We start from the raw sequence: 26936 nt of genomic DNA, 5'->3' as shown, positions 1-26936 counted from the left end.
TCCACACCGCACTGCTGCTGCCACTTTATCAGTACCGTCCCCTTCCCACATCCACACCGCACTGCTGCTGCCACTTTATCAGTACCGTCCCCTTCCCACATCCACACCGCACTGCTGCTGCCACTTTATCAGTACCGTCCCCTTCCCACATCCACACCGCACTGCTGCTGCCACTTTATCAGTACCGTCCCCTTCCCACATCCACACCGCACTGCTGCTGCCACTTTATCAGTACCGTCCCCTTCCCACATCCACACCGCACTGCTGCTGCCACTTTATCAGTACGTCCCCTTCCCACATCCACACCGCACTGCTGCTGCCACTTTATCAGTACCGTCCCCTTCCCACATCCACACCGCACTGCTGCTGCCACTTTATCAGTACCGTCCCCTTCCCACATCCACACCGCACTGCTGCTGCCACTTTATCAGTACCGTCCCCTTCCCACATCCACACCGCACTGCTGCTGCCACTTTATCAGTACCATCCCCTTCCCACATCCACACCGCACTGCTGCTGCCACTTTATCAGTACCGTCGCCTTCCCACATCCACACTGCTGCTTCCACTTTATCAGTACCGTCCCCTTCCCACATCCACACCGCACTGCTGCTGCCACTTTATCAGTACCGTCCCCTTCCCACATCTACACCGCACTGCTGCTGCCACTTTATCAGTACCGTCCCCTTCCCACATCCACACCGCACTGCTGCTGCCACTTTATCAGTACCGTCCCCTTCCCAAATCCACACCGCACTGCTGCTGCCACTTTATCAGTACCGTCCCCTTCCCACATCCACACCGCACTGCTGCTGCCACTTTATCAGTACCGTCCCCTTCCCACATCCACACCGCACTGCTGCTCCCACTTTATCAGTACCGTCCCCTTCCCACATCCACACCGCACTGCTGCTGCCACTTTATCAGTACTGTCCCCTTCCCACATCCACACCGCACTGCTGCTGCCACTTTATCAGTACCGTCCCCTTCCCACATCCACACCGCACTGCTGCTGCCACTTTATCAGTGCCGTCCCCTTCCCACTTCCACACCGCACTGCTGCTGCCACTTTATCAGTGCCGTCCCCTTCCCACATCCACACCGCACTGCTGCTGCCACATTATCAGTACCGTCCCCTTCCCACATCCACACCGCACTGCTGCTGCCACTTTATCAGTACCGTCCCCTTCCCACATCCACACCGCACTGCTGCTGCCACATTATCAGTACCGTCCCCTTCCCACATCCACACCGCACTGCTGCTGCCACTTTATCAGTACCGTCCCCTTCCCACATCCACACCGCACTGCTGCTGCCACTTTATCAGTACTGTCCCCTTCCCAAATCCACACCGCACTGCTGCTGCCACTTTATCAGTACGTCCCCTTCCCACATCCACACCGCACTGCTGCTGCCACTTTATCAGTACCGTCCCCTTCCCACATCCACACCGCTGCTGCCACTTTATCAGTACCGCCCCCTTCCCACATCCACACCGCACTGCTGCTGCCACTTTATCAGTACCGTCCCCTTCCCACATCCACACCGCTGCTGCTGCTCCCAATTAGAAGGGAGAGGTTTTTAGGCTCCTTCACAACAAGCCCCATCTTCTTCTGTGTTTCGTACAGGGGGGCATTCCGACCCGGTCAGGGCATCATTTTTGGACACTTGATCACCCAAGCCACTGATTAATATATTTTTTACCCCATAACACCGTGTGTTTAATCATCTTCTGCCTCCGATAAGGGACAATTATTGGAAGCTTTGGAAAATGAAAAAGCAGAACACGTATACCGGCGCGGTGCGATATTACACGCGCTGTATGGTAACGCGTTTCCCCACCGCTATGTCGGTGTCAGTCAGACATCAGTTACTATTATAGTCATTGGGGCCGGAGCTTGTGGAGGGAAAAAAGTTTTCCTAAAAATGATGACTCCTAAGAGGCTAGAGGGGGTCAAATACCAACTTTTAGGGTAATTGGAGCAACGTGGGTTTGGTCTGAATCGATTTGTGTCCGAACCAAACTTTTTCAAAAATTGAGAGAACTGGAACTGAAACTAAATCTCGAGTGGTTTTTTTTTCTGTGTTTTTTTCTAATCTGTGTCGACTAAAATCTCATCTTAGAAATTCGGCCAATGACGCAAGGCGGGGCTATTAAAGGGGGCGGGGCTGTCCCAGGAAGATAACTTATCTCCTGTCCACTGATTGTGGGGATCGGATTGCTGGGGGCCCCTGCCAGTCAGGAGAACGGGGCCCATGTTCCCCCATTGGAGCAGCAGACAAGCTCAGATCAACTACAGAGACAATCCCCAGCGATAAGACACAGCGCGGCCATTTATGTGCTAACACTAGGAACAACAGAAGAGAAGGTTATTCCTCCTTTTCCCCCACAGCGGAAATCCTACATCTGCCCCGACATAAGGTATCGCTGACATCATTTCTAATAACTGATATGGAGAAAAGGGGCAGAGTTACCACTAAACATCTCCTGAGCACAGAGCCCCGATACCAGCAGATTACAGCGCCGGCTCTGCTACATGGACATGACAAAGACTGAACATTACACATACACAGCTCTGCTACATGGACATGACAGAGACTCCGCTGTAGTAACTGAACATTACACATACACAGCTCTGCTACATGGACATGACAAAGACTCCGCTGTAGTAACTGAACATTACACATACACGGCTCTGCTACATGGACATGACAGAGACTCAGCTGTAGTAACTGAACATTACACATACACAGCTCTGCTACATGGACATGACAAAGACTCTGCTGTAGTAACTGAACATTACACATACACAGCTCTGCTACATGGACATGACAAAGACTCTGCTGTAGTAACTGAACATTACACATACACAGCTCTGCTACATGGACATGACAAAGACTCTGCTGTAGTAACTGAACATTACACATACACAGCTCTGCTACATGGACATGACAGAGACTCAGCTGTAGTAACTGAACATTACACATACACAGCTCTGCTACATGGACATGACAAAGACTCCGCTGTAGTAACTGAACATTACACATACACAGCTCTGCTGCACACACTGATAGAACTCTTTAGAGGCATATTACACATAAACAGCTTGGTTGTATGCACATACAGCTCAACTACACAGACATTACATGGATACAGCTCATCTATACAAACATTACAGGCTTACAGCTCTGCTACATACAGACTGGGATTCCACACAGCACAGCAGAGTCTCACACACAGAGCAGATAAACCTGGTCATGTGATCTCCATGACTCCTCCCACACCTGATCACATGGTCATGACATCATCACAGGTCCTGTACCTTATACTGCAGCACAGCCTGACTCCTCCCACACCTGATCACATTGTCATGACATCATCACAGGTCCTGTACCTTCTCCTGCACCACAACCTGACTCCGCCCACACAGGCTCACATGGTCATGAAATCTTCACAGGTCCTGAACCTTCTCCTGCAGCACAGCCTAACTCCTCCCACACCTGATCACATTGTCATGACATCATCACAAGTCCTGTTCCTTCTCATGCAGCACAGCCTGACTCCGCCCACACACGGTCACATGGTCATTAAATCATCACAGGTCCTGTACCTTTTCCTGCAGCACAGCCTGGAGCCTGACTACTGCCTGGTGGTAGAAATTACAGCCCAGGAGGCTCCATAGTGAAGGGTTGTCAGAGGAGGACACGCCTGCCCCCAGGTAAGTGAAACACTCATCACATCCACACATATAAGGCTCCACAGCCACAGAGATACACAGCTCCATCCGCCCTTAAGGTTAAGTTCACACTGCAGTTATTCCCTTCAGTTATTGAGCCCAGACCAGCAGTGAAGCAACTCAGAGATCTGGTGTAATGGGAAGATCTGCACTTGTTCTGTGTTTTTCTCCCACACCAGGTTTTGGCTCACAATAACTGATGGAAATAACTGATCAAATAACTGAAGTGTGAACTCAGCCTAATCTACAAACTCCAGAGAACATGAAGCAGGAGGTAAAGACGCAGCTTCTGGGGCAGGACACCAGCCTAAAGATAATAACATAACATACAAATCACAAGAGGTTGGTTCTGGTATACAATGCATTTCAAGGGCGGCCTTCCTCAGGTGCAACAAAAGCCAGGAGCAGGGGACGTTATATAGAAGACATATCCAGGAGATCTCAGAGACGTGGACTGGAGGAGGGGCCGTTATATAGAAGACATATCCAGAAGATCTCAGAGACGTGGACTGGAGCAGGGGGGGTTATATAGAAGACATATCCAGGAGATCTCAGAGACGTGGATTGGAGCGGGGGGCGTTATATAGAAGACATATCCAGGAGATCTCAGAGATGTGGACTGGAGCAGGGGGCGTTATATAGAATACATATCCAGGAGATCTCAGAGACGTGGACTGGAGCAGGGGACGTTATATAGAAGACATATCCAGGAGATCTCAGAGACGTGGACTGGAGCAGGGGGCGTTATATAGAAGACATATCCAGGAGATCTCAGAGATGTGGACTGGAGCAGGGGGCGTTATATAGAAGACATATCCAGGAGATCTCAGAGACGTGGACTGGAGCAGGGGACGTTATATAGAAGACATATCCAGGAGATCTCAGAGACGTGGACTGGAGCAGGGGGCATTATATAGAAGACATATCCAGGAGATCTCAGAGACGTGGACTGGAGCAGGGGGCGTTATATAGAAGACATATCCAGGAGATCTCAAAGACGTGGACTGGAGGAGGAGACGTTATATAGAAGACATATCCAGGAGATCTCAGAGACGTGGACTGGAGGAGGGGACGTTATATAGAAGACATATCCAGGAGATCTCAGAGACGTGGACTGGAGCAGGGGACGTTATATAGAAGACATATCCAGGAGATCTCAAAGACGTGGACTGGAGGAGGAGACGTTATATAGAAGACATATCCAGGAGATCTCAGAGACGTGGACTGGAGGAGGGGACGTTATATAGAAGACATATCCAGGAGATCTCAGAGACGTGGACTGGAGGAGGGGACGTTATATAGAAGACATATCCAGGAGATCTCAGAGACGTGGACTGGAGCAGGGGGCGTTATATAGAAGACATATCCAGGAGATCTCAGAGACGTGGACTGGAGGAGGGGGCGTTATATAGAAGACATATCCAGGAGATCTCAGAGACGTGGACTGGAGAAGGGGGCGTTTATATAGAAGACATATCCAGGAGAGCTCAGAGACGTGGACTGGAACAGGGGACGTTATATAGAAGACATATCCAGGAGATCTCAGAGACGTGGACTGGAGCAGGGGGCGTTATATAGAAGACATATCCAGGAGGTCTCAGAGACGTGGACTGGAGCAGGGGACGTTATATAGAAGACATATCCAGGAAATCTCAGAGACGTGGGCTGGAGGAGGGAGCGTTATATACAAGACATATCCAGGAGATCTCAGAGACGTGGACTGGAACAGGGGGCGTTATATAGAAGACATATCCAGGAAATCTCAGATATGTGGACTGGAGCGGCGGTGTTATAAAGAAGACATATCTCGGAGATCTCAGAGAAGTGGACTGGAGAAGGGGGCGTTATATAGAAGACATATCCAGGAGATCTCAGAGACGTGGACTGGAGCAGGGGGCGTTATATAGAAGACATATCCAGGAGATCTCAGAGACGTGGACTGGAGCAGGGGGCGTTATATAGAAGACATATCCAGGAGATCTCAGAGACGTGGACTGGAGCAGGGGGCGTTATATAGAAGACATATCCAGGAGATCTCAGAGATGTGGACTGGAGCAGGGGGCGTTATATAGAAGACTTATCCAGGAGATCTCAGAGACGTGGACTGGAACGGCGGCGTTCTATAGAAGATATATCCAGGAGATCTCAGAGACGTGGACTGGAGGAGGGAGCGTTATATAGAAGACATATCCAGGAGATCTCAGAGACGTGGACTGGAGCAGGGGGCGTTATATAGAAGACATATCCAGGAGATCTCAGAGACGTGGACTGGAGCAGGGGGCGTTATATAGAAGACATATCCAGGAGATCTCAGAGACGTGGACTGGAGGAGGGGGCGTTATATACAAGAAATATCCAGGAGATCTCAGAGACGTGGACTGGAACAGGGGACGTTATATAGAAGACATATCCAGGAAATCTCAGAGATGTGGACTGGAGCGGCGGTGTTATAAAGAAGACATATCTCGGAGATCTCAGAGAAGTGGACTGGAGAAGGGGGCCTTATATAGAAGACATATCCAGGAGATCTCAGAGACGTGGACTGGAGAAGGGGGCGTTATATAGAAGACATGCCCAGGAGATCTAATTGGTCCCGGGCCGGTTAGCTGACATTGCTGGCTGTGTGTAACAGCCAGGATCTCAGCACTGTCACAATGTACATAGACATGGTCCCACATCCACACCGCACTGCTGCTGCCACTTTATCAGTACCGTCCCCTTCCCACATCCACACCGCACTGCTGCTGCCACTTTATCAGTACCGTCCCCTTCCCACATCCACACCGCACTGCTGCTGCCATTTTATCAGTTCCGTCCCTTTCCCACATCCACACCGCACTGCTGCTGCCACTTTATCAGTACCGTCCCCTTCCCACATCCACACCACACTGCTGCTGCCACTTTATCAGTACCGTCCCCTTCCCACATCCACACCGCTGCTGCCACTTTATCAGTACCGTCCCCTTCCCACATCCACACCGCACTGCTGCTGCCACTTTATCAGTACCGTCCCCTTCCCACATCCACACCGCACTGCTGCTGCCACTTTATCAGTACCGTCCCCTTCCCACATCCACACCGCACTGCTGCTGCCACTTTATCAGTACCGTCCCCTTCCCACATCCACACCGCTGCTGCCACTTTATCAGTACCGTCCCCTTCCCACATCCACACCGCACTGCTGCTGCCACTTTATCAGTACCGTCCCCTTCCCACATCCACACCGCACTGCTGCTGCCACTTTATCAGTACCGTCCCCTTCCCACATCCACACCGCACTGCTGCTGCCACTTTATCAGTACCGTCCCCTTCCCACATCCACACCGCACTGCTGCTGCCACTTTATCAGTACCGTCCCCTTCCCACATCCACACCGCTGCTGCCACTTTATCAGTACCGTCCCCTTCCCACATCCACACCGCACTGCTGCTGCCACTTTATCAGTACCGTCCCCTTCCCACATCCACACCGCACTGCTGCTGCCACTTTATCAGTACCGTCCCCTTCCCACATCCACACCGCACTGCTGCTGCCACTTTATCAGTACCGTCCCCTTCCCACATCCACACCGCACTGCTGCTGCCACTTTATCAGTACCGTCCCCTTCCCACATCCACACCGCACTGCTGCTGCCACTTTATCAGTACCGTCCCCTTCCCACATCCACACCGCACTGCTGCCGCCACTTTATCAGTACCGTCCCCTTCCCAAATCCACACCGCACTGCTGCCGCCACTTTATCAGTACCGTCCCCTTCCCACATCCACACTGCACTGCTGCTGCTGCTCCCAATTAGAAGGGAGAAGTTTTTAGGCTCCTTCACAACAAGCCCCGTCTTCTGTGTTTTTAAACAAATCGACTTCGGATCTACGATATAAAGGTCAAAGCCCCTAGTGGCAGCTGCAGTTATTTCTGAGCGATCCTTAGAGACTTGTTCAGACTAGAACTGTATTTGACGCTGTTTGCTGCGCGAGGTGCACATTGTATGCTTGTAGCTGAAGGACACTGAGATCAGTGACCGCCATAACCCACGAAGGTGCAGAGCGGTTCCTTATACAGTGCCTAGTGCACCGCCGTGGTGGTGGAGGGTACTCATAAATACTCGCTGTACTTTCACACAATGGTGTAAATAACACATTTATTTATCATTTCATTTTTAAAAAATCTGCCTTCATCCACCTGAAAAAAGGTGTAAATCATGGACGCTGGGTTCTCACTTCCACATAAGTTGCCGTCCGCTGCCTGTTGTCAGACAAGATCCGTCCCTAGTAACAGACTCACAAGATGGCGAACAGGAAATGGGGGCGAGTCAGAGCTAGCTGAGATCCTGATCCTGAAAAACTGCTTAATGGAGAAAAGGAGGGAAGGCGAAAAAGGATTAAAAAAAAATATGGGACCAAAACTACAAAATAGAAAGTCGTGGGAAGTTCTTCACCAAAAGGCGGTACAGCACGGAACACCATGACGCAGCTAGATAAATATCTTAAATCTCCACACCCACTAAGCAAGACGATGAGCAATCAGAAACAGCTATTACAGATGGAGGACTATGACCATACTGAAAATCTGCTAAACAGGGCAGGAGAGAACAGGGCCTTAGAAGCAGACAACCAGATGAGCAATATTGATCTTAAATTAGCAGGCATGTTGGATGCAGTTAAAACAACTAACCAATCATTAAGCACCCTGACAACCACGGTGGCAGCAGTGCAGACTGATATCTCAGTAATCGGAGACGATTTAAATAAAATGAGGCAACATATAAAAGAGTACGAAATGCTGACTACAGAACTGCAAAAAGATACCAATCAGATAAAAAAAGGATTGAAATAGTAGAGAGTGATAATAAGGCACTGAAGGAAAAAATGGCGGATCTGGAGGACAGGTCCCGGAGAAATAATCTCAAACTAGTGGGCTTCCCGGAAGGAGCAGAAAAAGACGACCCAACAGGTTTCATTCAAAAATGGTTATCAGACAATGTAATATCCGTAGAAGCAGCCCCATCACATATAGTGGAGAGAGCACACCGCATCCCAATAAGAAAACCACCACCAGGGTCAGCACCAAGACCACTGTTAGTTAAAATGGTTTCCTCAAGAGACCGGGATGACATCCTCAGGTGGAAACGAGAGATACAGACGGTGAAATATAATGATGCCAACATAGAGATATACCCGGACTTCTCCAAAGTTACGCAAGATAAAAGAAGAGAATATAAAGATGTAAAGAAGAGACTGATACAAGCCCAATTGAAATATTCCATGATGTATCCCGCAAAATTATGGGTTATCTACAGAGAAACAGTTCAATTCTTTTCTAGCCCAAGTGATGCAGCCGATTGGATGGACTCTAAGGGCATTAAATAATTTACTCGCAGCAATACAGGGGGGAGCTGGGGGGGGGGGTCGACAGCGTGGGGGGAGGGGGGAAAGCTTATAGTTAGAGACCTATGAGTCACACTCAGCGACTCGCAGGTCAGTATGGGAGTAGGGGTAGGGGGAAGGTTTTTTTTTTCCACGGGGAACCGTCGAGGTATTGAGGGTGTGTCGTTGGGGGTGCCCCTGCCCTTCCGCCCAGCGCTGTCTTAAATTTAGGAAAAAAAAGAATAAAAAATGTCAAGAATATTGACATGGAATATTCGCGGATAAAACTAAGAGGTGTGCAGTGTTTGACCTAGTTTCTAGACCTTTACCAGCCATAGTCGCCTTGTTAGAAACACACCTATCAGGTGAAAAAGTGGCAGCGCTTGGCGGAAGGAGATGGGCCTCTCATGAATACCATTCCTGTTATTCCACATACTCCCGTGGAATTAGCATCTACATCCACAGACAGGTTGACTACGTCCCAATAGAACAACTAATCGATCAAGAGGGTCGGTACATTTTTCTTCATTGTCAGTGGCAGGGTCAAAGGAGTATAATCGCTTTTATATATATTCCACCCCCTTTTACAACAACTTTGTTATGTAAACTGATGGATTATATTTCAGCACGAGAGGAGTGCCCGGTGCTGGTAGTGGGCGACTTCACCTCGGTCATGGACATCAAAATAGATAGGATATCCACCATAACTAATTACGAACAAAACACCAGTTCAAGTACTTTATTATTTAGAATGTGTAAAGAAATGGTATTGGTCGATATATGGCGATCTCTCTATGGAAATAAGCAAGTATTTTCATGCTTTAGTAATACATATAGGTCCATGTCACGAGTTGATCTGGCCCTCGCCAGCCCCGGGCTCCTCAACAGGGTTAAAAAAAATGAATTATGAAAGTCATGGTATTTCCGACCACTCCCCGGTTACGGTATTATTAGATAGCTATAATAAACCAAATAAAAACAGAATTTTTAAACTTAACCCCCATTGGATAACATTAATAAGGGATGTGGATAAGATTAATGAAGAAATTAAGTTCTCCTGGAGCGACAATATTAACTCAACACACATCCACATGGTTTGGGATTCGCTTAAGGCATATCTTCGAGGTTTATACTCACACCAAATTAGGAAACTGAAAAATTTCTTCGCCCAAACTCAAAAAGAAATAGAAGGTATGCTCAACCAGATAATGAACGAGATCACTCAGATAAATACCCCAGAAAAACAACTTCAATTAAAAAAAGTGCGAGATGAATATAAACAATATCTATATAAAAAAAAGCACAGAATAAAATGTTCTTCTCAGGGCTGAGGACCTTTAGCGAATCCGGTAAATCAAGTAGATTACTATCCACAATAGTAAAAAATCAAAGGGGGAGCAACAACATTATGGGAATTAGGACAGAGGCAGGAGACATTTTAAGAGACCCTGATGATATCCTAGGGGAATTCACTCGATATTTCTCCGTGCTATACCAGGCTTGGCCCATAGATCAGGGAGTAAAAATAGATCAATATCTAGATAACATTATGATTCCGGAATTGGACAAACAAGATATTGATTGGTTGAACAGACTGATTCAACTGAGTGAGTTACAAACTACGCTAAAATCCATCAAGGGAAATACGTCCCCAGGGTTGAATGGTTTCCCATTCGAAGTATACCGAAAACATGAGGGAATTATCTTCCCCCAAATGTTGGAAGTATTAAACCAATCGTGGATATTGGGCTCTCTACCTCCCTCATGGATGGAAGCAACCATCACACTAATCCCCAAAAAGGGGAAAGACCCGTTGTCAGTTACATCTTATCGTCTCATCTCTCTGTTGAACACAGATTATAAAATCCTTGCAAAACTGTTGGCCAACAGATTAAAAGTCGTTATTCATAAAGTCGTTCACGCGGACCAAACTGGGTTCATTCCTAAAAGGAATATACAGGACAATATGAGGAGGGCCTTCCTGAATATTCAGATGGGGGAGGGGGAGGACTGCTTCATCCTGTCTCTTGACGCGGCTAAGGTGTTTGACAGGGTGGAGTGGCCCTTCCTCTGGAGAGTGATGTCAAGGGTGAAGATAGGTGAATATTTCTCCAGATGGGTTCGCATTCTGTATCAAAACCCGGTATCCAGTGTTCGAGTTAATGGGGAATATTCTTCCTCTTTTCCACTGACCCAAGGAACGCGTCAGGGATGCCCCCTCTCCCCTTTACTCTTTTTATTGTTCCTGGAGCCAATGGCATGCAAAATTAGAGCAGATGAGGAAATACAGGGCTTTGGATGTGAGGGAGAAGTCGACAAAATAAGTCTTTATGCGGATGATACTCTACTTTTTTGGGGGGGAGGGTATAGGAACTTGCCCAGGGTTATGGAAAGTGTGGACGAATTTGGATGTTTATCTGGATATGAGATAAACTGGGAAAAATCGAAGTTTCTCCCATTGAGATGCCCTGTCCCACCGGGTTATAACTTATGGGTTAGTACGCTGACCCCATCTGAATCTCTATTATATCTGGGCATCCATATCGGGACCAAACTGGAATAATTTAAGAAACTGAACATACTCCCAATAATAGCTAAAGTTAAGGAAAAAATTAGAACATGGTTAAAGCTCCCCCTGTCACAAATTTACCGTATAGCCCTTATAAAAATGACATTATTACCAATGCTATTATATGTACTAAATGCAAGCCCAATAACGGTAGAAGATATGTTTTTTAATAAACTGTATGAATTAATATGGGGGCGCAAACGAGTTGGAATTAAAATACAATACCTGTATAAAGAAGAGGGTGGCATCTCTGTCCCTTTTCTAAAAGGATATTACTTGGCTGCACAGTTGAGATGGTGTGTGAGGAATCGAAGGAATAAATGCATATGACTTATTTTTGGGGAGCAATGTGGACCTTGGGAGGATCTTTTCTTCATCGTCGAAAAGGGTCCCATTGAGAAGAAAATAATAATAAACCCGTTTATTAGAATGCTTGGGTACATTTGGCAACAAGTTAGACGTATGGCTGGAGTATCCCAAGCGGTTCAGTATACCCCCCTGTGGGGGAATGCACACTTACCACAAGTTATGCAACTGGGTGATGTTGAATATTGGGAAAAACGGAATAAAGGACAGATCAAGCCTCTAAACGAAATCCTCCCTGACACCACACTAGGATTCATTGATAAATTTCGATACGAAAAGCTACGACACGCGATACACTACTCGGAAAACAAGAACTATTTAAATATCGCACGGAACACCTTTTTAGACCTTTGTCACGACATGACACTAAACACTTCCGCTATATCGCACATTTATGCAAAGTTAAAATATGAATACACCAAATCGATTACATTTAGAGCTGAGGCTAAATGGGAAAAAGATCTACAGAATGTGGAACCCATCCCGTGGAATACTGTTTATAAAAATATTAAAAGGTCCACGGTCTCCCCTGCCCATACGTGGATTCTTTTGAAAATTATACACTGTCTCTATTACACACCAGCACTATTGCATACTATCTACAAAGACAGAGAACAGAACTGCTATAAATGTAACAAAGACAGAGGAGAAGACAAACACTTGCTGTGGGAATGCCCGGGGATAAAAGATTACTGGATTAAAATATTTCGGAAACTGCAGAATAGTTCTCCCATGAAATACGAAGTGCGCATTGACTATGCGATTCTGGGTATTTTCCCAGAGACAGATAAAAATAAAACTGAGCAACTACTTTGGCTTCGGGGCATTGCCTTGGCCAAAATAACAATAGTTAAACACTGGGGCTCCACTAAATATCCCAATTTCCAGGAATGGATAGAGTGTATGAACAGGGTAAAGCTGTACGAACATAGTCTTGCCCAAACAGTGGGAAAAAAGGCAGCCTGGCTGCGGATATGGGGTAACTGGAAATGATAACACTAGGTGCGATGACGGCAGCTCCGCGGAAGAAAAGGGGGGTTGGAGGGAGAGGTGGGAGGGTATAAAACAAGAGAGAGATTTAATACATAATGAGAACATGCTGTATTGTACTGCTTTTGATATTGAATTGGAATATTGTAGATTTCTATTTTTTTGAGAAAAAAAAATGACTATCATGATGTACAATGTGTCAAGAGAAAACATTCTCAGAATGGCTTGGATAAGTAAAAGTGTTCCAAAGCTATTCCCACATAAAGTGACACATGTCAGATTTGAAAAAAATGGCCTGCAAAGAAGAGCGAAAACTGGCCCGGGGTAGAAGGGGTTAAAAATGTATCCATTAAACAATAAAATCTGTGTGGTCGTGAGGAGCTGCCAAAAACCAAATCTGCCAACCCCATGTCTGTCTAGACAACAATAATCTTTATTTATGTATCGCCAACATATTCCGCAGCATTTTACAATTACACTGATTGGACCTGTAGAATCCTCCACCGCTCCAGCACTGAGGCTCCTGTGGTCTCCTTCAGTCTGTTAACATCACTGCAACGACAATATTGGTTGGAGCTCTGATGGCGGTATGTATATCACCTGACCATTGAGGCCTATGATGGTCTATGGTGGTCACGTGCTTTTCATACTGGCATCACTGATGATGTCTTCTATTGGCTGTAGGGTCATGTGAAGGTGTGACATACCATGAAACTGCCTTGACTTCGCACATGTTTCAATCCCTATAAAAAGAGAGAACACAACATCTACACTTTATTATCTCCCCCGATGTCTCCTCTTATCTCCAGTAATTGTATTTTACATGAGATTTTGTAGGATTTTCCATCGTCTCATCTTCTTTCCATTCAGGTTTCTACAATATAGGATCAGCTCAGTGGAGATCTTCTATACAAGATCCTTCTCCTGATTGACCCAACAAGGATGGATAGGGAAAGGGACAAGATGGTGGAGAGTATAATAAATCTCACCCTAGAGATCCTCTTCCGGCTTACTGGAGAGGTGAGAGATTCTGATGATGTCACATTACATCATCTTCTCTATGTTACTAACAGATGGACATGACTGGAGAGGTGAGGGACTCTGGAGATGTATGGAGTGATATTTATTACTGTGTCTCTCCATAACCAGGACTACACAGTAGTGAAGAAGACCTCTAGTGAGCGCTGCCAGGCCCTTGTGTCTGAAGGATGGGGAAGAACCCTGAGCCCAATCATGGGGCCTCCACCTCACCCCCTGATACATGAGGAAATCAATAGAGAGAAGATCCTAGAACTCACCAACAAGATGATTGAGCTGCTGACTGGAGAGGTGACACTGCTGGGACATTATACAGGAAGGCTATGAAGGGATCTGGGTGATGACTGTATCATTGTGTTGTCAGGTTCCTATAAGGTGTCAGGATGTCACCGTCTATTTCTCCATGGAGGAGTGGGAGTATTTAGAAGAGCACAAAGATCAGTACAAGGACGTCATGATGGAGGATCACCGGCCCCTCACATCACCAGGTAATAGACATGACTAAATACACACGTCCTCTCGTTATCTGTATGTAAGGGATGAGTTCAGTCACTAGATGTGTTTCCTACAGTTAAGGAAGAGAGAGGAACACCGGAGAGATGTCCCATTCCTCTTCTACAGGATGGTTCAGAAGAACATCACAATGTCCCACAGGATGATCAGGTAGATGGAGTTAAGGTCTCATGAAATGTTCCCTATGATCTGTAGAAGACTGTGAAGATCTTGTGTTCAGTCTTGTTTTATCCACCAGTATTATATGATTTATCTTTGTATAATGAGTAAGATGGAGATGGCAGGATTACAGCTGAACATAGACGTTACATGTTGTCTGGATCGTCTCACTATTTTCTGCCTGTATAGACTTTTAAGGCTACTTTCACACTAGCGGCAGGACGGATCCGACAGGCTGTTCACCCTGTCGGATCCGTCCTGCCGCTATTGCGCCATGCCGCCCCGTCCCCATCGACTATAATGGGGACGGGGGCGGAGCTCCGGCGCAGTATGGCAGTGCATGGCGAGAGGCCGCCGGACTGAAAGTACTGCATGTCCGACTTTTTAGTCCGGCGGCCTCTCACCGTGCACTGCCGTGCTGTGCCGGAGCTCCACCCCCCGTCACCATTATAGTCAATGGGGATGGAGCAGCAGACCTGCGGCACAGCAAAATAGTGGCAGGACGGATCCGACACGGTGAACAGCCTGTCGGATCCGTCCTGCTGCTAGTGTGAAAGTACCCTTAGATGGCCTTCTTTGTCAACTGCTGCAGATCTTTTGTGGTTGCACAAGAGTGGTACAACAGTTTTCTGAGAGGTTTAGGACCGGGACCATTGAATACAGTCAGCCAAAGTTGTGCCCGGATTGTAAGCTTGAACATAAACATCAGGAGATACAGTTGTGTTCAAAATAATAGCAGTCTGTTCCAAAAATTAACAAAGTTTAAAATCCTTCTAATAGCTTTTATTTCCATACACACAAAGGCATTGGGAACACCACACATTCTATTCAAAATCAAAAGATGAAAATATATCTAATTTGTGTTGTTTCTCTAAAAAAATTGACGAAAGTGAATCTGTGCTGCATGGAGTCAACCAACAGGTATTCCAGCCCAGGATGATTGGACTACATTCCACAGTTCTCTATTTCTTGGTTTTGCCTCAGAAACTGCATTTTTTATGTCACCCCACAAGTTTTCTATTGGATCAAGATCCAGGGATTGGGCTGGCCACTCCATAACGTCAATCTTGTTGGTCTGGAACCAAGATGTTGCACATTTACTGGTGTGTTTGGGGTCGTTGTCTTGTTGGAACACCCATTTCAAGGGCATTTCTTCTTTAGCATAAGGCAGCATGACCTCTTCAAGTATTCTGATGTATTCAAACTGATCCATGATCCCTGGTATGCGATTAATAGGCCCAACACCGTAGTATGAGACAAATCCCCATAGCATGATGCTTGTGCCACCATGCTTCACTGTCTTCACAGTGTACTGTGGCTGAATTCAGTGTTTGGGGATCATCCGAGAACCTGTCTCCGGCCACTAGACCCAAAAAGAACAATCTTACTTTCATCAGTCCACAAAATGTCTCTTTAGGCCAGTCAATGTGCTCTTTGGCAAATTGTAACCTCTTCAACACGTCTTTTTTTCAACAGTGGGACTTTGCGGGGGCTTCTTGCAGATAGCTTGGCTTCACATAGGCGTCTTGTGTGTGTCTTCTTTGATCTTCCTGGAGCTGAATGTTGGCTGAGTCCTTGCCAATTTGGTTATTCTTCTATCCATTCGAATGGTAGTTTTTCGCTTCCTTTCCACATCTTTCAGGTTTTGGTTGCCATTTTAAAGCATCTGCGATCATTTTAGGTGAGCAGCCTATCATTTTCTGCACTTCTTTATATGTTTTCCCCTCTCCAATCAACTTTTATAAACAATTTTTATTGTTTTTTTCAAAAAGGTGTATATATCCATACAAATAGTAGTCAAAATACAGTTTTTGCATATGAAAAAATTACAAGCATAGTTGACAGATATGTATGTTGACCGGAGAAGGCCAGCTAGGACAGGTTTTGGATAAATACAGTAAACAAAGAGAAGACATGGGTATTGGGAAGAAGCTACTATATTGAGGTTTGAACGTGTGACACAGTATGGGCCCTGTAGCACGAGTGCCGTAGGGGATTATCAGAGAGGGGGGTTAGGGGAATTTCCTGTAAGTTTTCCAGGGGGACCATATCCAAGGCATTTAGCTCTGGATCATTGTTCCTCAAGCCTATATATTTGATCGACCTTATTAATCCAGTGTTCTTCAGTAGGGACTTCAAGGGAAAGCCAAAGGGATGGCAGAAGTATTCTGGCCGCAGCCAGTAAAATAGAGAAGAGAGATGCTTTGTGTGAGTTAACTCCTCCAACTCCAAGAGTAAGCAAAGTTACCTCGGGGGTGCAGGGGAAGGAAGTCTGGCAAATTCGGCGGTTGCAGGTGTTAACAATTTTAGACCACCAGATCTTGATTGGGTCACAGGACCACCAGATATGGAGATATGTACCTTTTTCCTTTTGACATCTCCAACACACATCTGAGGAAACAGGTTTGTAAATACAAGTCTTATCTGGGGTCCTATACCAGCTTGATAATACCTTGTAACTATTTTCTTGGATGCGAATGCATCTGGCGATCTTATGGGGGGGTAACTAATAATTTTGCAATTTCAGAGGTCGATAGGGATCGCTTTAAGTCCCTCTCCCATAAGCCAATGAAAGCAAGTTTTGTGCTGGAAGAAGAAGTCTTAAGAGACTTTTATATATTGTGGATATTGTTTTGGAGGGGGTAGCAAATTGCCCGTCAGCCTCTCAAACTAGCTGGTCTTTCCTGGTTTTTTTTTTTTTTATAAGCAGGAGAGTTTATGACTTTAAATATCTCATAAGGAAATAGTTATGAGTAGGTATTTCAAGCTTTGAACGAAGTTCAGGGTCTGGTAGTATACAACCGTCTTGGTCCAAAAGTTCAGAAATGGGGATCTTAGAAGACCTTAAAGGGATGGGACAGCTTTCTTTCAGTTCTCTAGGAGCTAGAGCTAGGACATCATTTACAAGTAAAAAGGGTGTGTCAAAGCCTCTCTACTGGCCAAGAACCACCTCCACACTTTCAGAGTATTACGAATCATGAAATTGGGAATAGAGTTGGGTGTCCGAGGTGGTATGTCAGCCAGCAGAAGGGCCCAAGCAGGGGAGGGGAAGAAGGAGTTTTCCAGAATCAACCAGGTTTCTTTTGGTGGGGCATCTGATCTAGTCGACTGCTCTGGCAAGCTGAATAGCTCTCATGTAGGTTTTAGGGTCAGGTAGCCCGATTCCTCCATAAGCTTTGAGTTTAGTAAGCGTGTCTGAAGAGATGGAGTGAGGAGGAGGAGTGGGGGTTACAGTATTCCAAATATTATCGCCCTTATTGAAAGTAGAGATCCAGGAAAGGATCAGATGAGTTTTCAGAGAAAAATGAAGTAAGGAGGCCTAACAGAGAAAGAGGGGAAGGAGAGCAGTAACTGAGGTTGGAGGGAGAAAGCCCCGCAGAGGGGATTGCTTAAGGAGAAAGCTGGATAAGATCGTCTTATTCTCCCATTGGAAGTCTCCTGGGTGTTGCTTTAGAGTTTCCTCTTCTGCTTCTTTGGGGTTTCGGGGTGTGTTGCTTCTCCCAGAGCTCAAGAGGGGGTAAGTTGGTTAAGTCCTGAACAGGGTCCCAGTTTTGTATTTCCAGGGGTTCCATTCCCAAATGTTCGTAAACTTGATCCAGGTCTAGATAGGAACAGATGTTCATTCTGCGTCCCTCATACATGAAGGAGAGTCCAAAAGGAAAGGACCATCTATATCGGACACTTTTTTTCTCTGAGCCAATTTGTCAGTGGCTTTAGTGTCCTTCTTTTTATCAGGGTCGATTTGAGCAAGGTCCAGGAAAATGAGAATGTCCTGACTTGGCCTCCCTGGCTTTGGCGATAACAGCGTCTTTCACTGGGAAGTGCAAAAACTTGCAGATAATGTCCCTGGGAGGGGCTGTGGGTGCAGGTTTAGGCTTTAGGGCCCTATGGGCTCGTTCCAGGAGCACTTTGTGCGCAGAGTCTGGGCCCAGAAGAGAGAGGCATATCTGTACAGTGGTGTTGGGTATATCCCCTGGAGCGAGCGACTCCGATATGCCCCTGAAGCGCAAGTTGTTATGCCTCCCTCTGTTCTCCTGATCTTCTATGGCATTATAGAGAGTGTTTGTTCATATTCACTTGTATCGCCTGCAGATTGTGCTTAACAGCGATTTGGTGTTGAATTAGGACTGTTTGAGAGTCCTCAAGTGTCTCCACTCTGCGTCCTATGTGTCAGACGTCTTGTTTTATGGTTAGGAGATCGGAGCTCAGGGGCTCCAGGGCAGCTGAAAGTAAGGAGGCTAGGGCTTCCCTGAGGTATGTGCGTGAGATAGGCGCAGGGTATCTGCTTCAGCCTCACCTAAAACGTTGCAGATGACACTAAACTGTGTAAAGTAATTTACACTGAAGAGGACAGTATACTACTACAGAGGTATCTGGATAGATTAGAGGCTTGGGCAGATAAGTGGCAGATGAGGTTTAACACTGACAAATGTAAAGTTATGTACATGGGAAGGAATAATGCAAGTCACCCGTACATACTAAATGACAAAACACTCGGTAACACTGACATGGAAAAGTATCTAGAAATTTTAATAAACAGCAAACTAAGCTATAGAAACCAGTGTCAGGCAGCTGCTGCCAAGGCCAATAAGATAATGGGTTGCATCAGAAGGGGCATAGATGCCCTTGATGAGAACATAGTTCTACCACTTTACAAATCACTAGTCAGACCACACATGGAGTACTGTGTACAGTTCTGGGCTCCTGTAAACAAGGCACACATAGCAGAGCTGGAGAAGGTCCAGAGGAGGGTAACTAAAGTAATAACTGGAATGGGGCAACTATAGTACCCTGAAAGATTATTAACATTAGGGTTATTAACTTTAGGAAAAAGACAAAAAGACGACTGAGGGGAGATCTAATTACTATGTATAAATATATCAGGGGTCAGTACAGAGATCTATCCCATCATCTATTTATCCCCAGGACTGTGACTGTGACGAGGGGACATCCTCTGTGTCTGGAGGAAAGAAGGTTTGTACACAAACATAGAAGAGGATTCTTTACGGTAAGAGCAGTGAGACTATGGAACTCTCTGCCTGAGGAGGTGGTGATGGTGAGTACAATAAAGGAATTCAAGAGGGGCCTGGATGTATTTCTGGAGCGTAATAATATTACAGGCTATAGCTACTAGAGAGGGGTCTCTTGATCCAGGGAGTTATTCTGATTGGAGTCGGGAAGGAATTTTTTTATTCCCCTAAAGTGGGGAAAATTGGCTTCTACCTCACAGGTTTTTTTTTTTTTTGCCTTCCTCTGGATCAACTTGCAGGATAACAGGCCGAACTGGATGGACAAATGTCTTTTTTCAGCCTTATGTACTATGTTACTATGTTACCTCCGTGAGCGGTGTCCGGAGCCATCGTCTGCTTGTGACCAGGAGCGCACAGCGAGGTTGGCGCCATCTTGGTTTCCCTTGCAGCATAGGCGGAGGCAGCTTTCTTGAAAAATTTGTCCATCTCCCCTTCGTTGTTAGAGGATTTGTGATGGCCTGAGGAGTCGCCAGCTTTAGAGCCTCCTATCTTTACCATCCTGAGTTGGACAGGCTGAAAATCCAAGCTGTATGGGCGATTTAGTTGACGGAGCTACTGCTTTATGTGACCGTTCCGTTCAGGCGCTAGCTCCGTCCCCCACTCTAATCAACTTTTTAATCAAGGTACGCTGTTCTTCTGAACAATGTCTGGAACGACCCATTTTCCTCAGCATTTCAGAGAGAAATGCAGTGTAACCAGCATGTACAACATTTTATGCCTTCCTTCCTTCCTTCCTTAAATAAGGGCAATAATTGCCACCTGTTTTCCAAAGAATTAATGACCTCCCTCATTGAACCCCACACTGCTATTATTTTGAACATGCCCCTTTCAATAAGTGATGGAATTACAGGGAATCAGCAGCATGCATGTCGTGTCTGTTGGGTTTCTATTACTCTACTACACCTGCTTGTAAATTATTTGCCATGTAGAAATATCATTTCTACCAAAAACAGTGATTCAACAGGTCTGACTGCTATTATTTTGAACACAACTGTAAATGCATCATTTTCTTCCAAAGGTTTTGTAGTCTAGGCTGCAGTCTTCTGGTGTCTCCTTATTGTCAGAATGGCAGTACCAAGATCATACCATGGATTCTATTCTAGCACATGTAGATGCAATCACAAGAACATTTAGACTAGCACATTCATATACATAATCACAGGTGCAAATCCATCAAGCAAACATGGTTGATAATAAAATGGCTGCACAACCTTTCACATGCAAACAATAGAGCTGAGAAATGGGGATCATTCTAAATTAAAGTGGTATTATACCTACTAGAACTGGAAAAATAGAAGCTCTTTGTGCACATTTTTGACCAAACGTGTGTCAGGCCCATCTAGCAGGCGTCAAGGTGGCTTTCGCAAATGGGTACCTAACACTAACAAACTGCCTCTCTTGGACTTGCCTAAGCCTACAATTTTCAGGGCAGTGTAGGAACCACTGTTTGCATGTGAAATGTTGTGCAGCCATTTTATCAAACATGTAGATGGAAGTCCTCCTTCTTACTTGCATAGAGTATAATATAATATTCAGGGGTGTAGCTAAAGGCTCATGTGCCCTGGTGCAAGAGTTCAGCTTGGACCCCCCTTCCCTCAGTGCTTTGTGGCCAGGGGCAGGGAAGCACATAGCCTTCGTGCTGCCTGAGGGGAAAATTGAAACTGCATCCCCTGCCCCAAGCCAAATTCTTGACCTTACCCTTTCCCTCCAGCCAGAGATGTAACTTGACCTGCATGAACTTTGTATATTATCGGTGTCTTCTTATCTGGCACAAGGGTCTTTGGGCCCCCTCAGCCTCCTAGGCCCAGTAGCGACTGCACCACTTACAGCAGGGGTAGGGAACTTTTTTGCTGCCGAGGGCCATTTGGATATTTGTAACATCGTTCGGGGGCTACATGAAATGGTCCTGTGAGCCAGAGGTTCCCCACCCCTGCCTTACAGCTACTCCCCTGATAATATTGGAAGTTGATTATTGGAAAAGCTATATAGGGTTATTTTCATGAGCGCATATAATTCTAACTCGCCAACAATTTTCTAGCTGCTCAGATGCATCCATACATTTTGAACCTTTGATTATGGACACCTGGTCATGTGATCTCTAGTCTGACCTCCAGTCTGAGGCTTGCTGTCTCTCTCCTGTGTGGCTGACATCCTGTGATCTACAAGATTACAGCATCATTTATCAGATCCCTCTGGAGAGCTCCCTCCCCACCAGCTACTCCTCCTTGTCTTCTGTATGTCCCTAAACATATCGTGCTGCTGAAGATATCATCTCTACATTATCCATTACACTAGAGTCTAAACCTTTGCTCTTCTAGTGTAATGGATAATGTAGAGATGATACCTTCAGCAGCATGATATGTTTAGGGACATACAGAAGACAAGAAGGAGCAGCTGGTGGGGACGGATCTTTGTTTTTGTATGGCAGACCAATTTTTGCTAAATTCTTACTGAATCCGATTAGTTTAGAATCAATTTGCTCATCTTTACTCTGAAGGTATTAATTTTAGGGACTCGTCTAAAGTTTAGAAAAATGAGTCTCTGAAACGAATCACTTGAAAACCGTGCCCAGTGCATTTAATGTCAGTATTAGCAGGGAAAACCATGAAGAAGGTAGAGGACTGTGGATAACATGACACTGGGAGGACGTGGGGAGGGGGCAGAGTCTGACAAAGAACGATTATAGACACGAGTCAGTAACGCAGTTTGATAGGAACACTAAAGAGAGGGAATTCCTCTAGGGAAAGTATTAAGGGAGTGAGGGGATGCTCAAACTGTGCTTAAAGTAGTTGTCCCACCTCACTTGTTCAGCTTGTCTGGCAGCCTGCTCTGCGCTTCACTTTCTGATTTCCTCCCTCCAAGGATAGGCCCCCACCTCGGCTTTTCATGATATCGCATCTGCTCTTCAGCCATGTATGTTCACTTCCAGATGGTTGTCTGATTAGGGTGGCGGGGCTATCATTCAGACATATTGAGCCCACCCAGCCTTAGTGGGTAATTATTTTATTTATTTGGTCTCCTTGCTAAGAAGGTGTGGAGGCTCAGTTGGTAGAGTGCATGGGTTTATCTAATGGATTGTACAGTGCAGCCAGGCATTTTTTATTTTATTTTTGAATTTCAGCCCATTTGGAAAAAAAATTCAGCTCCCCACTACATTGTGTGCAATATTAAATGGTGGAATTGGATAGTGCATCTTTTCCTAAAAAAAAAGTAAACAAAACAAGCCCTCTTAAGGCTGAATGAACATAAATATAAAAAAAGTAATGGCCCTAGGAAGGCAGGGAGTGAAAAATGAAAGCAAAATAGCTGAAAATCACAAGGTCCTCAAAGGGTTAAACATGTTGCATTATAGCACAAACATGTTGCAGCAATTTTATATCCATTTTTATTAAACACATAGTTCAAAGACATTTTACAACAAACTCTGCATTGTTCTATTGTGTTAGTGGACATATTAGTACATCAGACTGGGTGTTTCAAAGACATTTTAATGTACAGTTTTCATTGTTTTACCACTGATATTAAACACATAGTTCTAAGAAATTTTACTCCATTCTTCCCAAAGTAAATTGTCAATACCAGTGTGGAGTGTGTTTGTAGAAGTGGAGAGACATTTTATTGTGCCACTGTCTTTAAATTACAAAAAACACACTTACCATTTTGCTTGTACTGTTAAATAATCTGTCTGTACCAAACCCTTGACTTTTTCATTTATAGGCCTCATAATAAAATGTCTGAGAAATGGAAGAGAGCAAAATGAAAGACCCATGCCTCGTCCTCCCAGAGTCCGATTGTATGTAGTGCCAGCAGTATCAGTACATGCCAGGAGTAGTTGTAGTTGGCCACAGTTCTCCCAGGCTCCTAATATTATTGAGAACAGAGAGGATGGAATTGTGGACTGGATGGCTCAGCGTTTAGACTACCATGAGGAGGGGATTCGGAAGAGGAGGGGCACCCCATGCATAGTTGTGTTTGTGGTGGTAGGAGTAGTGGCACCTGTAGCAGCGCTGGTGGTGGTAGGAGCAGAGGTGGAATTCAAGGCAAGTATAAAGCAGGTAATCTGTTGGGGGCTAGGAAGCCTATGATGCTATATCACAGTTTCCATGGCGGGGAGGTTGAGGACTATTACAATAATCTGGGAACTAGATCAGGAAGCTGAGAAGAAGGTAACATCAGAGGAAGAGGATGGTGGCAGTGGCAGCAATACAGAGTGAAGGCAACATACAGTTAGAACCTCCCAAAACCTGCCAGGGCCAGATCTGCTTCTAGTATTGTCAGCCTGGGAACTGGTGATGCTGATGATACTGTGGTCGCAGGCTGAAAACATGCCAGACCTAAAACAAGCTCAGCTGCAGCTAGCTCTGTGTGGAGTGGGCAAGTATCTCCTGTCTGGTAGTTTTTCTCCACGGTGCTGGAAAACAAAAGCAATGCCATGTGCAAGATCTGCCAGATTAAAATAAGCCATGGTATTGACAGAGGTGTCTGCCAGCTACCACAACAAGAGTGTCCTCCTTCTCCCGGTCTCCTTTGTGGCAGCCAGGCGGCATCCACGTTCAGTACTGTGTCCAAGTCATCATCAGTTACTGCTTCTCCTGCTCAGACTATGCCTCCTCCTATTCTGTCCCACCATCAGCCATCGATAATGGAATGTGTGGCCAAGAAACAACTCTGCTTGCACAAGTTGCTGGTGGTGCAGTCTCTGTGGTACCACTTTGTGGATTCTGTAGCCTTTAGGGGTCTAATGGCATGTGCTCAGCCTCACTAGAAGTCATCTAGCTGGCATTGTTTTAAAAAATCTATCCCTGCTTTGTACTCTCAAGTGACGGTGAATGTAGGCCACTCCTTGCAATTCTAGCTGTGCAGCAAGGTGCACACAATGGACACCTGGAGCAACGGTTATGGACTGGAACAGTTCATGCCTTTCACACCCCATTAGATCAATGTTTTTTGCAGTGAGGCAGCACTGTAGCAAGAAGGCCAGGTCCTATTGACACCTCCACGTTTGTTCCGACACCAAGCACTTATCAGCCTCCTTCATAGATATCCTTCTGTCCCATACAGAAGCAGGGCAGAACATCGCTCCCACTCCCCCTTCTTCCTATCATGTGAAGCGTTGACATGCAGTTTTAGAGCTGATCTCCCTGGGTGATAGTAGCCACATAGCCAAATACTTTCTAAAGTGCATCAAGCAGCAAACAACGGCTCTGGCTGTCACCTCGCCTAACTAAAACTGGGCGAGGTGGTCAGAGACAATTGCAGGAACATTGTGGCTGCTTTGTGTTTGGGAGAAATAACACATGCTCCCTGAATGATGCATGCGATAAATCTAGCCGTGCAGCGTTTGTTAAAAAAAAGTACAGTGGCTTTTGGATGGTACTAATAATAGTAATAATAATCATATAATATAATTGTAATCAGTTTGCACGTCTCCTGTCTTTTTACTATAAACAGTAATAAGCAGGGTGTTCTAGTGGTGATAGATAATCAGTTCTCACCTCTCCTGTCCTTATACTATAGAGAGGGATAATCGGGATCTTCTAGTGATTATAATCCGTTCTCACATCTCCTGTGTTCTCCGTTGTCCTTTTGGTATAAACACTGATAAGCAGGAAGTTGTAGTGATTAGTGAAAAACTAATTGACTTTGATCCAAATTTCAGGAGAAATTAAATTTGCCACGAATCCAAATTTTCTCTCACTTCGTGGTAACAAATCATTTTTATTCCTAAAATTGCGGCTACAGATGTTAGAAAGTAAAAGTAAGGCTACTTTCACACCTGCGTTCAGGTGTCCGCTCGTGAGCTCCGTTTGAAGGGGCTCACAAGAGGCCCTGAACGCAGCCGTCTTGCCCTAATGCATTCTCAGTGGAGGTGGATCCACTGAGAATGCATCCGCCTGCCAGCGCTCAGCCTCCGCTCCGCTCAGTGAGCGGACACCTGAACGCTGCAAGCAGCGTTCGGGTGTCCGCCTGGCCGTGCGGAGGCGAGCGGATCCGTTCCGACTTACAATGTAAGTCAATGGGGACGGATCCGATTGAAGATGACACCATATGGCTCAATCTTCAAGCGGATCCGTCCCCCATTGACTTTCAATGTAAAGTCTGAACGGATCCGCTCAGGCTACTTTCACACTTAGAAAATATTTCTAAGTTCTAATGCAGACGGATCCGTTCTGAACGGAGCCACCGTCTGCATTAATGTGAGCGGATCCATTCAGAACGGATCCGATCGAACGCTAGTGTGAAAGTAGCCTTAGAAGGCCAGGAACACAATATGACCCATAATGCTGTGCAGCCAGCTAATCAGCAGATAGCCACCCCTGTTATGTAACTGACCTATAAAAGCCTCTTCCTGCCCTGTCTCCACCATTTTATTGTGATCTGCGCATATGGCGAGACGTGACAAGTGCTAGGGACAGTGTTTAACAAAGCTTTAAATTGTAGAATCTTGGATAGGGACAGTGTAGGGAGATCTTCGAGAGAGTTTTCACACACTGTAGGGAGAGCATAGGGAGACTGCAGGTACAGTGCAATCTCTTTGTAATTACCCTGTGCATCTTGTCCCACTGCTGTACCATTTATTCTTAATCTGTTCTGTTATACTGTGCATCAGACTCAGTATCAACAGGCAGTCTAATATATAGACACATTTACTTAGATCATCTGCTGCACCATATATACATAATCCGTTCTGTTATACTATATATATATATATATATATATATATATATAGTATAAGACTTACTGTAGTATATATCCAGAAAACAGATGCATTCCACGGTGGAACGCATGAGTTCCGAATCGGAGATGACGTCATACACCTAGATTTTGGCCTCTTTTTATATACATCATGTATCATGTCTTGTATGTATGTATGTATGTATGTATGTATGTCCATGTTTTGTGGCTGCTCCTGATGAAGGGGGATTAACGATACCCCGAAACATGTTGAGCCCCACCTGTGCTATTAGTAAAGGAGTTTACGAGAAGAACTCACTGTGGACTGCTGTTCTTCCTTAGATTCTACGAGCGATCCAGGCTAGGGCAGTTAGTTTTGTGGGTGTCTTGAGATTTATCCCACAAAATTCCTCCCTGGTGAAGTGAGTGTTTGGCCACAATTCTTTTCTTTTACTATGATTTTATGTATATTATCAATAGCATCTACTAATCTTTAG

General features: G+C 45.6%; 1 long non-coding RNA gene across 1 annotated transcript; it reads left to right on the top strand.

Moving 5' to 3' along the window:
* Window positions 1-3611: 3611 nt before the first annotated feature.
* LOC122940499 lies at window positions 3612-14234 on the top strand. Its single transcript, XR_006390323.1, has 3 exons — window positions 3612-3718; window positions 13895-14044; window positions 14174-14234. It is a non-coding gene; the product is annotated as an uncharacterized LOC122940499 (long non-coding RNA).
* The last annotated feature ends 12702 nt before the right edge of the window (window positions 14235-26936 follow it).

This window comes from Bufo gargarizans, chromosome 6 (assembly GCF_014858855.1).
Source record: "Bufo gargarizans isolate SCDJY-AF-19 chromosome 6, ASM1485885v1, whole genome shotgun sequence".
NCBI lineage: Eukaryota > Metazoa > Chordata > Amphibia > Anura > Bufonidae > Bufo > Bufo gargarizans.
This window is presented reverse-complemented; position numbering and strand designations above follow the sequence as displayed.